Source organism: Hyperoodon ampullatus (assembly GCF_949752795.1).
Source record: "Hyperoodon ampullatus genome assembly, chromosome: 17".
NCBI classification, from domain to species: Eukaryota; Metazoa; Chordata; class Mammalia; order Artiodactyla; family Ziphiidae; genus Hyperoodon; species Hyperoodon ampullatus.
The window spans coordinates 4,124,137-4,140,086 of NC_136930.1; positions in this window are offsets into that span (position 1 = coordinate 4,124,137).

The window sequence follows — 15,950 nt, forward strand, 5'->3', positions numbered from 1 at the left end:
TTTCGTATCTGTTCAAGTCTTTTACCCATTTTTAAAAAGAATTGTTTATCTTCTTACTACTGAGTTCTGGATACAAGACATTTGTCAGATATATGTATTGTGAATATTTTCTCCCAGTCAGTGGCTTGCCTTTTCATTGTTTTCATGGTGGCCTTGAACAGCAGAAAGTTTTAGTTTCAATAGACTCCAATTTGAACTTTTTCTTTAATGCTACTGTTTTGTGTCTAAGAAATATTTGTCTACTCCAAAGTCATGAAGATTTTCTCCTACTTTTTCTGCTTTTTACCTTTTACATTTAGGGTAATGATACATGTCAAATTAATTTTTTCATTTTTTTTATTGAAGTATAGTTGATTTACAATGTTGTGTTAGTTTCTGTTGTACAGCAATGTGATTCAGATATATATATATATATTATTCTTCATATTCTTTTCCATTATGGTTTACTACAGGATATTGAATGTAGTTCCCTGTGCTATACAGCAGGACCTTGTTGTTTATCCATTCTGTATATAATAGTTTGTGTCTGCTAACCCCAAACTCCCAACCCCCTCCCCCTTGGCAACAAATTAATTTTTATATATAGTATGAGGTATAGGCTGCAGTGCATTTTTTTGTCCAGTTAAACTGGCTCAAATTGTTGAGGAGATTATCTTTTTCCCCCATTGAATCACTTGAACACCATTGTTGAAAATCAGCATGAATCTGTTTCTGTACACTATTCTACACATGTATCCAACACTTCACTGTCTTGAAGTTAAGTCTTGAAACCAGGTAGTTTAGGTCCTTCAGCTTTTTTCTCCTTTTTCAAAACTATTTTGCATTTCCATGTAGATTTTAAAATCAAATTGTGGATTTCTACCCACCCCACCCCTCCAAAGAAAGACTTCTGGAATTTTTTAAATTGGAATTTTGTAGAATCCATGAATTGGGGAGATTTGATATCTTATCAATATTGAGTTTTCCAAAATATGAACATGGTATATCTCTCCACTTATGGCAGCCTGTTTAAATTACTCCCACCAGTGTTTTATAATTTCAGTGTAGAGGTCTTGCACATGTAATGTACATTTATTTTGAAAATGCTCAATTTTATTATAAACGATGAAAATATTTGTAGTTTCTAAAACATTGGCAAAAACTTTTAAAGTGTTTTAAGTATAGATAACTTAGTAAGCAAAATCTTTTTAAGAATAAACAATGCCCAAATGTTAAAATATCTAAAATGTGCTAAGTAAAGATGAGTTACAAAGTAGAGCGTGTGTGTGCTAAACATAGGTAAAAAGCGGTGGAAGGAGCAAAAAAAAAAAACCTAATATTCATGCAGCACCAGATTCTAAATATTCATGACACACCAAGTACCCTGGAGGTACTAAATATTCAGGATATATTAAACGTTTAAGAGGTGTATACAGAACTAAATATACAAGAAGCTCAAAATATTCAGGTTACAGCACATATTCATGGGCACTCAATATTCAAGAGGCCTTAATTCACCATCCTTGGTGACATTCATTCTGGCCTCAAGGGAGACAAAACCCAAGCCTGTTCAACAAGCAAATAGCAAGCAACAGCCGTGGCCAGGCTTTATTGCACCTCCATCACTCCAGTAGAGCAAGGGTGTGTCACTGGCCCAAGACATCTTCTGTCTGTGAGGCCCCCTGCTCATACCTCAATTCTTGTCCTTGTAACCATATTGTCAGTGGGGAAGGCAGATGAGGCAGAGGGAGAGACAGGACAGGTGAACCTAGCAGAGCCCAGGATTCACATAAGGTAGCACTTCCATCTGCCTGCACTCTCTCCAAATCTCTTTTCTTGCTTTTTTTGCCTTGTGTTTGTTAATTGATTAAGTAAACCATGTGATTTGTGGGGTTTTTTTCTTCTTTTTTTAAGGCAGTTCTCTTTTTTTTTTTGCGGTACGCGGGCCTCTCACTGCTGTGGCCTCTCCCGCTGAGAAGCACAGGCTCCGGACGTGCAGGCTCAGCGACCATGGCTCACAGGCCCAGCTGCTCCATGGCATGTGGGATCTTCCCGGACCGGGGCACGAACCCGCGTCCCCTGCATCGGCAGGCGGACTCTCAACCACTGCGCCACCAGGGATGCCCCTAAGGCAGTTCTTTTAGAGCAATTTTAGGTTCTCAGCAAAACTGAGGTGGAGGTACGGATTTCCCATATACCTACTCCCTCCACACATGCATAGGTTCCTGCCTCCCCCCAGCCCCCTCCCCGTCAACACCCCCATCAGATGGTCCATTTGTTACAATCGATGAACAGTTGACTGACACATAATTATCACCAAGAGTCTATAGTTTACATGAGGGTTCACTCTTGGTGTTGTATATTCCATGGGTTTGGACAAATGTACAATGATATGTATTCATCATTATGGTACCATACAGAGTATTTTCACTGCCTTAGAAATCTTCCGTGTACCACCAGTTCATCCCTCCTCCTGCACCCACCCCTGGCAACCACTGATCTTTTTACTGTCTCTGTGGTTTTACCTTTGCCAGAAGTGGGACTCATACAGAATATGGCCTTTTCAGATTGGCTTCTTTCACTTTGCCTTTTATTTAATCGACTTGTCTTTATAGTTAAAGTCCATCTCTTAGGGACATCATATAATTGGGTCTTTGTCATAGGTTACATTCTCCAAAAGCAGATGCTGAACTGGAGTTTGCAGTGCAGAGCATTTACTGGAGTCAGCAACTGTGGAAGCAGGGGTGGGGAGTAAGCAGGATGAGGCTGAAGAAGAAGTCAAGCTGCACTGAAGTCTTTGCAGAGAGACTCAGCTGACCCGAGAGGGAGCTTGGTGCATGCGGGGCTTGTCAGAGTTGTCCCACCTTGGGCTGAAATGGTCAGGTCTTTGTGTTCTTGCCTTAGTCAGTAATTGGATGTGGACCACACTGGGAAGGGCATGGGCAACAAGTCCTTCCTTGAAGAGGGCCTGGTAGAGCAGCTTTATGTCCACCATAGTCTTGACTTCCATCCAGTCTGTCTTTAAGTGGAATGTTGGGTTCATTTACCTTCAATGTAATTATTAATATGGTTGGGTTTTCATCTACCATATCTTTGTTTTCTATTTTTTCATATTTTTTATGCCTGTTTCTCTCCTCCTGCTTCCATCTCGGGTAATCAAATAATTTTAATATTCTTTAATACTTAATATTTCTTGTATTGGGTTTTTAGCTATGTTTCTTATTATTACTTTTTTAGTAGGTGCGTCTTTAACTTATTACAGACCACTGGCAGTCCTCCCCTTTTGGCCACAATGGAGTAACCTGGACTGGACTTATCATTTCGCCTGAAGCAATTAAAGACCAAGCACAGTATGTGAAATAACGTTTCAGGCATTGTCACCAGCACCTGAAAAGACTTGCCTCCTATGTTGCATCCAGTTTTAGACATTTTAGTGGGAGGGAAAGTCTCTTGATTATTAAATTTTGTCATTAATAATAACTTATATTGACAGAGTGCTTTCACATTGTTTTTCATTACTCAATATTTATTGATTGTGCTGAGTAATTTGACTTGCGTCATTTGATCTCAGTCTCATATAAGGAAAAGGGCTTCTTCAAGCTTATTAGGAGAGTGAACAGCCTGTACACCCGGGGAGCACCTGGTATATTCCAGGTGTCTTACTTGGAATATCTCCATCTAATTCCTCCTAACAATCCTCTGAGGACTATATTGTTATCCACATCCACTGAATGAGGAAATGGGACTCAGAGAAGGTAGACAGCTGGACCAGTGTGGCTCCGTCACTGAGAAGTGAAGCTTGGTGATCAGACTCCAGGCCCGCATCCCCCAGTAACAGCCTTCTCCTCCCAACAGCAGGTTCCAAGGTTTAGGAGGGTTAGTAACCCGACCAAAGTACCCTGGCAGCAGGTGTTTGATCCAGGTCCTTTTGTCTTCAGATGTAGATGATATACAAAGGAATGATCATCAAATGAAACCCATTTCCATTACATACTCTCTAGTCAAAACAATTATTTTGTTATACTTAAATTCATAAAACCATGCCCACATCTGGGACTTGACTGAGATTTCAGAAATTCTTTGCAGCTATTGCCACTGATACATTATTAAGGCAAAATGTGTTCCAGGAGTGTTTTGTTAAGCCACATTGTTAATATTGTAGATGGATTAAATGATGCATCTGATGTCATTTCATTTTTTTGCCTTGATTATTTGTGATCATCCTGACTGTTTAGTAATAGAGAGTCTAGTCTAGACAGCAGCTGCAAAACACACACACACACACACACACACACACACACACACGGCCTGATTGAGGAAGTAGTCAATGCTCATCAGCATTCATCACCCACTTAGCACTGTGACATATCCTAGGAAGGCAGGAATTATATATCCTTCTTTCTCCATATTCATTTTTCCAGAGATTTCTTACTAAACACACCAACTGAAGAAATATTACAGTAGTGTGGAAGGTCATGCTCTGTCTACTCATAGCAACAGGCTAGAAAATTCCCTGATGGGGGTAAAAGAAAAATAAATAACGATGAGAGGTTTATGAATTGTCTCTCTTCTGGAACGTGAGTGCAACTGTCACTTGGTGATGAATTTGACTTCTCTGCTGCTGGGATGCTCCAAACAAAGAATGATTACTGGGTGTCACTTGGCACTAAGTTTAAAGCAGACAGTAAACCTTGATTAACCAGAGACATAAACCCATCCGAATTTTTTATAGCTTATGACTTTGGAAAGAAAAGTGTGGGTCATAAGAAAATCAGATTATTTTCAGATTTATTCAAAAATTTACTGTGGGGCTTCCCTGGTGGCGCAGTGGTTGAGAGTCCACCTGCCGATGCAGGGGACGCGGGTTCGTGCCCCGGTCTGGGAGGATCCCACATGCCGCGGAGCGGCTGGGCCCGTGAGCCGTGGCCGCTGAGCCTGTGCTCCGGAGCCTGTGCTCCGCAAGGGGAGAGGCCACAACAGTGAGAGGCCCGCCTACCGCAAAAAAAAAAAAAAAAAAAAAAAAAAAAAAAAAAAAAAAAAAATTTACTGTGCCAGTCATGCCCTGGGGTCAGTGAAGACTTGGCTATATTTCCTATGCATATTCCAGAAGAAACCATGACAGGGGTCTGGATGTTATGATAGCCTTAGGGCATTACAATAGCTTCAACCTTCAAAGAAAGATTCCATTTTGTTCAGACGATTGCACTTATTAAGACAGAGGCTGAAACACGTTTTGGCAGACTTTACAACCACAGAAATAGGGTGCAGGCTAACCCATTAAGTAATCATCAAAACATCTCAGGTCCTCCACCTTCTTCCCACTATTTTTCAACGCAGAGGAAAATAAAATGTCTACCTGGATGAAAGTTTAACAGTCCTAAGCGGGTGATGGTCCTTATATCTTGAAGACGGGGCTCTGCTGAGGAAGGCACCCCTGTCCTCCTCCAAGTTATCACAGTGCATAGGGTTCTGCTACTGGTTTGCAGCCAGTATTACTGATATTGCTTCGGTAGAGCTGTATGGATTATACATCAGGCATTTACTTCTTCATTTACAGCAAACAACTTTCGAGCAGGCATTCTGGAGATAGCTAAATGAGCAAAATGCAGACAAGCTCACAGTCCAAATAGGGATCTAGGTTTACAGCCAGACACACTCTAATTCACTGGGATGGACAAGTACAAAGATCCATGGGTGCAGAGAGACTGTGTAGACGAATGGTGCCCTCGGGGCTGGGAAGAGGTGTGATTAGGCAAAATTTCAGAGAGTCATCTGGGCTGGGTCTTGAACAATGGCGAAAATTCTTTAGGCTTCTGGGAGAGCATCACCAGCCCTTACTGCGGCCCCTCCCACCGGGCAAAGCTGTCCCATCCTTGTGTTCTTCTGTTTCTTAATCCCAGGAAGATGGCAACAGGTCGTCCAAAGGCATTGTCACCCTTGATGCTCATTTTACCTATTCTCAGTAGAAGTACCCTCTTGGAGTAGGAAGAACCACGGATGTGATGACTGCAGATGACGTCACTGAAAGATGCTGAGGGTGCCCACAGCCCCAGGAATGCCCGCCGGCCACAGGTGAGGGCACAGCCGTTATTGCCGTGTCTGCCTGGTTCGGACCCCTGTACCTAAAAAGAATCCGAGAGGCTAGCAACCTTTCAGAGACCAAACAGGCAAAATAGCAACTCCTCATCTTTGTACAGGGCTTGCGGTTAAGTAGACCTCACAGAATGTTAGAACAGGACCCACCTTACAGATCTGTAAGTTTCCCAGGGTTTACTGATAAAACACAGAGCCACCCCCCCACAAAACTATCTTCTAGAAAACTCTGCATTTTTAGTTTTCATGGATTTAAATATTAGTCCCTGTAATTTATTAAGACCCTTGCCTTCTGGGTAGTAGGTATGGCTGGCTTTTGGGGGTCACCTAGACCCTTTGGGCCCATGCAGAGGGTTTACCTGATGGAATCTTTGGTCAATTGACATGTATGAAACAAAGTACGGGGGAACTGATGAGAGGCAGGGAAGAGGACAGGGGTGGGACAGGGACTCGGGGACTCAGTCCTCAGGGTTTTGTCCTTACTGTTCCCCCGACCTGGGATGCTCTTCCCCCAGGTCTCTTCAAGGCTGGCTCCTTCTCAGCCTTGGCCTCATCTTAAACGCACCTCCTCACAAGAGCCTTCCCTGACCACCAGCACTCTCCTTATATCCAGAAAGTATTCTTTTCCCATCACCCTATTTCAACCATATTATCATTTTATTCTGATCTTGATGTTTCTGGGTTCTGTTACTTTCGGACTGTGTCTCCCATTAGACTATGAACTCCTCGGGGCAGGCAGATTGTGTCTTCACTGCTGGACACACAGTGTCTGGCCCACAGTCGGGACCCAGTGGATCCTTGAGTCATGGCATCAGTTCAAGGAAACAGGCAGGGGGCCTGGGGAGGAGGAGCTTCAGGCCCCCACCAGGCCCACGGAGCTCGCCTTGCAGTTAAGGACGTTTCCCATAAATGAATTTCTACCCCAAAGCTAACTCAGTCACTCACTGCTCCCTGCTCTGAAGAAAGATTCCGTAACTAGTAACCAAGAGAGCAAAGTGAGTCTCTGTTCTGACGGTCAGAAGTGAAGCTGTCTTATCTCCCATTTCACCTCCGCAGCGTGGCTGCTGCTTTGGAGGCTGAGAGTTGTATTTTTGCAGAACATTGGAAGATAACTGAATTTGCCCAGTACAATATAAATATGAAATTGCTCTATACCAAATCCAAGGGATGGGAGGATTATTATCATTTAAGAACCACGATAAAGTAAAATGAACATGCCCTTCAAGGGCTGTGACAGAAGTTATTTTAGAGAGAACACCACCGGGACTAACGAAGGTTAGACGTTAATTCTGTGAGAAGCACGATTTTTGAAACCCCGAAGCCAATACTTATCTATTAACGCACACGTTGCCAAAGGGAATGAAATGTGAGTTAAAGGGGTTTTCCTTTAAGAAAATACAAGTCTCCTTTTACTCTGGGAAATGAGCGCTTCCGCAAAGTTCCTTTTCATCACTCTCTTCTCTGGTGTGAGCACTCAGCTCCTATTTAGATACATGAGAGTAATATACACCCGTCTGAAGGATGTATGTATCTCTGGGCATCACCATTCCCGACAACCCGCTTTTAAATGGCCTTTTTTGAATGTTCACTTATGGATGAAATTTGGCCTGTGCAGGTGAGGATATAATATATCTGTAATATATTCTGTATATATACAGAATATACTGTAATATATTCAGCTGATTTTTCAGCTTGGCAGTGATGAAGTGAACTGAAACTAATTCCGGGCTCTACTTTACATTTTTGGCAAATGAGCAAATACGCAGACTCGTCCCAAACAGATGTGTCTGCCAGTTACCCCCGGAGCAGTTCCAGAAGCTGAGGTTCATTGAGCTGGCGCTCCAATTAGCGAGAACATCAGAACAGGTATATAATTATTCTGGAACCTGTTGAGCTTTCATCTGCTATCGATTTCATTTCATTTAAGCCCAATTCAGGCTGAACTTGCAGTGACCTCTATGCTTTAAAATGGAGATCTTAGATTGTCACAACTTTTTTTTTTTTTTTTTTTTGCGGTACGCAGGCCTCTCACTGTTGTGGCCTCTCCCGCTGCGGAGCACAGGCTCCGGACGCGCAGGCTCAGCGGCCATGGCTCACGGGCCCAGCCGCTCCGCGGCATGTGGGATCTTCCCGGACCGGGGCACGAACCCGTGTCCCCTGCATCAGCAGGCGGACTCTCAACCACTGCGCCCCCAAGGAAGCCCAGATTGTCACAACTTTTGTGTTTGCCATGGTGCTTTTGAGGTAGTGGTCAGGAAATTGTCTTTGAAATTGTCACACTCTGTATTCCAATGGTCTCTCTGATTGATTATAAAGCTTTATTGGCAATGCAATCATGATTATTTACAGTCCTCTCCAGTAATGCCGTAGTAAATTGCTTCCAATGAAAAATGTGAATCCTGAAAGAGAAGTGATGGTGGCTTGCACTATCCTCAGTCTATCCAGGCAGCTAGCCAGTCACTGACAGTGCATTAGGCACCAGGGTCGGGGTACAGAGGTGTTAAGATGTGGTTTCTGTGATTGTGGAACTCAGATTAGGAGAGGAAGTTGAGTAATCCAAACAAACTCATAGCCCAGTGACCCACTGTAGGCATTGGAGTGGAAGGATGGACTGGTTGTTATGAGATCAATGAAGATTTAGCAACCAATTTTGCCTGCAAATCATACATCTGATAAAGGATTAATATCTAGAATGTATAAAGAACTCCTAAAGCTCAACAACAAAAAAATTCAATTCAAAAATGAGCAAAGGACTTGGCAGATGTTTCTCCAAAGAAGACAGGCAAAAGGCCAATAAACACATGAAAAAATGCTCAGCATCACTAACCATTCAGGAAATGAAAATCAAAACCACAACGGGGGCTTCCCTGGTGGCGCAGTGGTTGGGGGTCCACCTGCCGATGCAGGGGGCGCGGGTTCGTGCCCCGGTCCAGGAGGATCCCGCGTGCCGTGGAGCAGCTGGGCCCGTGAGCTATGGCCACTGAGCCTGTGCGTCCGGAGCCTGTGCTCCACAACGGGAGAGACCACGACAGTGAGAGGCCCACATACAGCAAAAAAAAAAAAAAAAAGCCACAACGGGACACCACTTCACGCCCATTAAATGGCTACTATCAAAAAACCAGAAATAATTATTGGCAAGGATTTGGAAAAATTGGAGTCCTTGGGCACAGCTAGTGAGAATGTAAAATGGTACAACTGCTACGGGAAACAGTATAGCAGCTCCTCAAAAAATTAAGCCCAAAGTGGGTCACATACCAACCCCTGAACAAATTTCTGGCAAAGGGAAAGGGCTTCCCTAGACTGATCAGCAACTTTTAGGTGCCTTGTGGGGAAGGTGGTCACCAAACCAAAGTGTGGCTCTTAAGGAAGAAACAGGAATGCTGTTTCAGGATGGACAGTGGACCTCCAGCGTCAAAGCCAGTGCAACGTAGAATGCTGGATGATCCATTCAAACAGATGTTGCAGGGGATCCAGAGTCACAGTGGGGTAGTGTGGGGAGATTGTTGATTACCTCAGGAGGTTAGTAGGTGGCAGCAGCAGAGACACATGAATGATGCTGAAGCAGATTACGAAAAGATGCTTCTGTTTTTGTTTATGTTTAGTTAAAATGGGCAAATAGTGACCTCCAAGTGGTAACAGGCATGACAATGAAAAGTGCATAAAGAATCTTGTCACCCACGTTTTTCATAAAAACTAACATCACCCATGTTAGTAAGAAAGAAAGATGAGAGAATGAATACATGCTCAAATGTGACCCGAGTGGAAGAGGGAAAGGAAAGTTCCTTCAGGAGAAAATGGATGGAATGTGTCTTTTATGTAGTATTATCTTAAAAAAAAAAATCTCTCTGGGTTTCACAACCTCCCTGTCCAGCCTATTATTGTACCTCATCACCTTGAGGCTCAAGAAACTTAATCAATACCACACTTGCCTAAATTTAACGCCAATTATTCTTTTTCAGTCTTTAACGCACACAAAATACACTGTTCTTTTCCAAAAGTTATCCCATACAGGTTTCACAAAATCCATTTACTTGTATCCTGGAACACTTAAAAGAAACCTCTTTGTAGCATTTCAGGATGGTAGCACCAATCGATGAAAAGGAACAACTCCTAGATTCGATTTGCAGGAAACTCAGTGCAAAACATTTTACAGAGAGGATTTGTTTGTTGTCTACATTCTAGGGTTAGTGTAGTCCTGAACATTGATCTTTAGGGGAATCAAGTTCTTTTGATTAATCAATAGAGCAAACTATTTTTGAACTGATTCTAATTTTCTAGCTAGTAGAACTTGGGATTTAAATACAATGGTGAGTTTTTACAAATCGATTAAATTGCTTTTTTATATGAAGTCAGCCACATGATTTCTTTTTTTTTTTTTTTTTTTTTTTTTTGTGGTACATGGGCCTCTCACTGCTGTGGCCTCTCCCGCCACGGAGCACAGACTCCGGACGCGCAGGCCCAGCGGCCACGGCTCTCGGGCCCAGCCGCTCCGTGACATGCGGGATCCTCCCGGACCGCGGCACGAACCCGCGTTCCCTGCATCGGCAGGCGGACTCCCAACCACTGCGCCACCAGGGAAGCCCTCACATGATTTCTTTTATCCCAAGAAAATATTTTAGTCTTCTCATACACTTTGTTCATTTATTCAGGAACTGTTTATAATATGGTAAGTATTCTTCCAGGAACCAAGGGCACAACTGTCAGTGCTATGACTCTTAATTTGCTGATTCTTAATATTAACAATATATGACCTGTATCCAGCATCTATGCCAGCACCGTGCCAAGTAAGTTACATCTGATTTTTGCTTGAAGAGGTAATGTGAGTTGCCCAAGCTCTTTCTACTAAGATGTGGAAGAAGCGACATTCAAACCCAGTTTGGCTGTCTCTGGAGCCCAAGCTCTTAATCACAGGGCTACCATGCTTCTGGCAGATAATGTTTATTGTATCTCAAGTGTGACAAATGAAAAAGAAAGGAAATCTAAGGCACTCAAGCCTGCAGGGGGACAGAGAAGACCATCAGGGATAGGACTTCTTAGCTGAACAAGAGTTAGCCAAAGAAAGCTGGAGGAGTTGAGGGGATTGTGCAGCTAGGCAGAGGAAACGTAGGAGCGAGGTGCAGAGAAACTAAAAACTAACAAACCTGTATGACTAAAAGCAAGTGACTGGAGGAGGAAGAAAGGGCGAGTAGTAAGATGCAGGCTTGCTTGTAACCCTTGTTAGTAACACAGGACTTTATCTAAATGCAGACCAGAAACACAGAATTGTCATCTCAATTAACTTAATGCTTAGTACCCTGGGGAGATGGACATCCTGAGTGAAGAATTGGATGTAACAAAGTATTTTCAATCTAGTTTTCACCTCCTCTCATATTACAAATCCTCTTGAAAAATGGTGTTTTATATTTTTATCATCTACTGTCTATCTTAGCTAACACTGACAGAAAATAAATATTATAGTTTATGATTCTGTTGGTGTCTTCACAACAGTCCCAGTCAATTTGAAATAGAAAAACATAACTGCACGAAATATCATTGCTTTCATAGGACATGTCTCAGTAAGAGTACCTATCACAGTGCCTGTTCTTATTTAAATTCATTTGATTAAATATTTAAATTATGAAAGTAATACATCTTCTGTCAAAAGCAAAAAAAAAAATTAAAATAGGTACTTGAAGAAAGGTAATGCAGCATACACAATGTTCACAACTTACTTTGAATTCTTCTGTCTCTAGGCTAATATAAATAAGTATATAAGTTTAAAAAATAAACAAACAAAAAAGTGGACTTGATTTTCCCCCTTATTGGGTAGAACCCAGGTCAGAGTTGCACCAGATCATGTGCCTTGATTTATCACTCTTGCCCGGAGCAAGAAAAATCTCTCATTTCTGGGGATTCCCTTCCTCAAAGTTTCCAAATTGTGGGCCCCCCTCCCTAAGTCTGGGTATTTGCCAGGAGAAGTGGACTAAGGCTGCGAGTCCACAGTCACCCAACATCGTTCTCACTCATGATTTCTTCAAGGTGGCCATGGCCCCCTGTATCCTAGTGTCCTCTCTGCCTTTTCAGGAACTTCAGTTTGTAGCTGGGTGCGCACCACCAGCCTCCTGCAGTTAGACGTAGTCGTGTAGGTGTTAGCCATTGAGGTGCAAGCTAAACTAATGTGTGAAAAAGCCCAGGAAATGTCTTCTATGGGGGATACCGAGCAGGACCCTGGGGGGCTCCTGGGCACAAAAGCCTTTCTGTGTCCCCCATTTCCTGATTACAGGAAATAGGCTTCGTTCAGCCTCCATGACCTTCCCCGAGTTCCAAAGGGCAGTTTCAAACAGTTGCTAATCAGGGAAGGGAGGGGATCAGAGACAAGGGAAGAGCAGCCAAGAAACAGTAGTGCAGCCTAGGGGCAGGGTCCCAGCCCCCCATCCACATAAACACCAAGTCCTACTATATAGCACAGGAAACTATATCCAGTCTCCTGGGATAAACCATAGAAAAGAATATTAAAAAAAAGAATGTAGGGACTTTCCTAGTGGTGCAGTGGTTAGGACTCCATGCTCCCAATGCAGGGGGCCCGGGTTCGATCCCTGTTCAGGGAACTAGATCTCACGTGCATGCCGCAGCTAAGGGTTCACATACTGCAACTAAGGAACCCACCTGCCGCCACTGAGACCCGGCGCAACCAAATAAATAAAATAAATTTAAAAAAAAAGAATGTCCGTATGTGTAAAAGTGAGTGCCTTTGTTGTACAGCAGATTGGCACAGCATTGTAAATCAACTCTACTTCAGTAAAAAAAAAACAAAAAAAAAAACAAAAAAAACTCAACAACAACAAAAACCTAATTCAAAAATGGGCAAAGAATTTGAATAGACATTTCTCGGGTGAAGATATACAAATGTCAAACCAGCGCATGAAAAGATGTTCAAAGTCCCTAGTCATTAGGGAAATGCAAATCAAAACCACAATGAAACACCATTTCACACCTAGTAGGATAGCTGTTCTCAAAAAAAAAATAATAATAACAAGTGTTGGTGAGTATATGGAGAAATTGGAAGCCTGGTGCACTGCTCCTGGGGCTGTAAAATGGTATGGTCTGGTGGAAATCAGTTTGGTGATTCTTCAAAAAGTTAAACATAGAATGACCATATGATCCAGCAATTCCACTCCTAGGTGTATAACCAAAAGAAAAGAAAGCAGGGACTCAAACAGATACTTGAACACCAATGTTCATAGCAACATTATTCACAACAGCCAAAGAATAGAAACATTTAGAATATAGAGACAAGATGTGATACATACCTACAACCGAGTACTTTTCAACAGTAAAAAGGAATGCAATTCTGACACATTCTACAATGTGAATGAACCTTGAAAACATTATTGCGGTATAATGAATAAACAGATATATTTGGTCTTTGTTCCCAGCTCCTGGCACCGAGCCCCTAAAGCTCTCAGAATGTCCTGTTAGGAATACCTTTTGTATGCTAATGAGATGACTCCTGGTCTGGGGCGGGGGGTAGCTAAATTGCTTCAGGGTGGGAGCTGGTTACCAGAAAAACTAACTGTGATTAGAGAGTTAGAACTTTCAGCCCCATCCTCAACAAAGGAAATAATAACTTTACAGGGAAGAAACCTGGTGGGCGCCACTTTAACCAAGTGATCAAGTTACTACATAATGACACAAACCAACATTCTCTGCCTCCTGATATGACCCACTGGAAAGAGCACAGCATCATTTATGTAGCATTTCTGGAATAATGCATAACCTGAATCAAATCATGATGGAACATCAGGGAAAAACAGATTGAAAAGGTGGCTACAGAACAGATAGTCTGTCTTCTCCAAAAATGTCAGTATCCTTCAAGACAAAGTAGGGCTGGGGAATCATCCCAGATGAAAGGTGACTAAAGACATAGGAAAACTAAATGCAGTGTGTGGTCCTGCTATGAACCGTGCATCAGAAGTTGATGCAAAGGATATTATTGAGACAACTGGTGAAATTTGAATCCGGTCATTAGATCAGATAATACTATTATCTCAATGATAAATTTCCTGATTTTGATCATTGCTCTGTGGTTCCGTAAATGGACGGCCACATAGGAAGGGGCATGGTATCTGCATTTACCATCAGACGATTAGGGAGAAAACTTTATAGATATATATGTGGGGAGGGAGGAAAGAGAGGACAAAGAGAGAGAGAGAGAGAGGGAGGGAGGGAGGGAGAGAGAGCATATGAAGATAATAAAACAAACGTGCCATAACAGTTGGGGAATCTGGGTGAAAGTATATGGAGTACTGTGCACAATAATTGCAACTTTTTGGTAGATTTGTAATTGTTTCAAAATGAAAATTTTTCTGAAAGGGTAGGAAAGATTTCCCATAAAAGTGGGCCAAGTTCATGCTTCTGGAGGGAGTCCCTGGCTTTCATCAGGTTCTGACTTGAGGACACATGTTTCAAAAAGCGTGAAAAACACCCCCCCCCTTGAAAACCACAATTTGAAAAGACATACACTTCCCAGTGTTCACTATTTACAATAAGAAATGGAAGCGACCTAAGTGTCCATCAGCAGATGAATGGATAAAGAAGATGTGGTACATATATACAATGGAATATTACTCAGCCATAAAAAAGGATGAAATAATGCCATTTGTGCAACATGGATGGACCTAGAGGTTATCATACTAAGTGAAGTAAGTCAGACAGAGAAAGACAAATATCATATAATACCACTTATATGTGGAATCTAAAAAACTGATACAAATGAATTTATTTACAAAACAGAAACAGACTCACAGACATAGAAAACAAATGTATGGTTACCAAGGGGGAAAGGTTGGGGGGAGGGATAAATTAGGAGGTTGGGATTAAAATATACACACTACAATATGTAAAATAGATAATCAACAAGGACCTACTGTATAGCACAGGGAACTCTACTCAGTACTCTGTAATGACTGTATGGGAAAAGCATCTAAAACAGAGTGGCTATATGTGTATGTATAACTGATTCACTTTGCTGTACACCTGAAACTAACACAACATTGTAAATCAACTAAACTCCAATATAAAACAAAAAAATTTTTAAGTGTAAGACAAAATGGTAAACTAAAAACAAAACCAAAACAACCCCCAACACCTCCTCCTTTCTATTATTACTTATGTCTCTATATTTAGTCACATTCCCTCATTCTTCTAAATAGCATTTAAATTCAAATAGCAAAGACAGAGATCTTTCATCAAACAAGACAGAAAGCCTTCCTGTTAATCTGAGTATCAAAGAAGAAAAAAAGGTTTTAAGTAATGCAGTAAAACTTAAATATTGTAAAAAATAATGGCTTTTGCTACATTAGCAATGAATGTTTCTTTCTACAGTTTTTAAAACCCAATAGTTGCCAAAAAATATTATTCTCGTTCCTATTATGATTCATTTATTTCTTCATTCCGGAAATATTTATCAATTTTAAACAAACACTGCTCACTGCTAGAGAGGGGAAAAAAAGCTGCAAAATATCATTAGTTGACTCTTTTCATTGAAATGGGAATTAAAATATATTTATTACATTGGAAAGTCAGGTTTATTCATTGTGGCTGAGATTGATGAATATGATTGTACATGAGAAATACATAAATAATAAAACAAAAAAATCAGTTTAAAATAAGAAAATGTCACATATGTAATCTCACAAGAATATGAACTTCAGTTCAGCTTTACTTTTATTTTTATGCTGCTTAATTTTATATACATTACACGTATCATACATACATACTTGTTATACAAAAATTTATACAAAAATCCAAGTAATTTAATATCTTAAAAAGGGAGAGGGACATACTGCATTTGATTTCTGGTACTATTGTCTTTAAATACTTTTAAATTCAGATTTCAA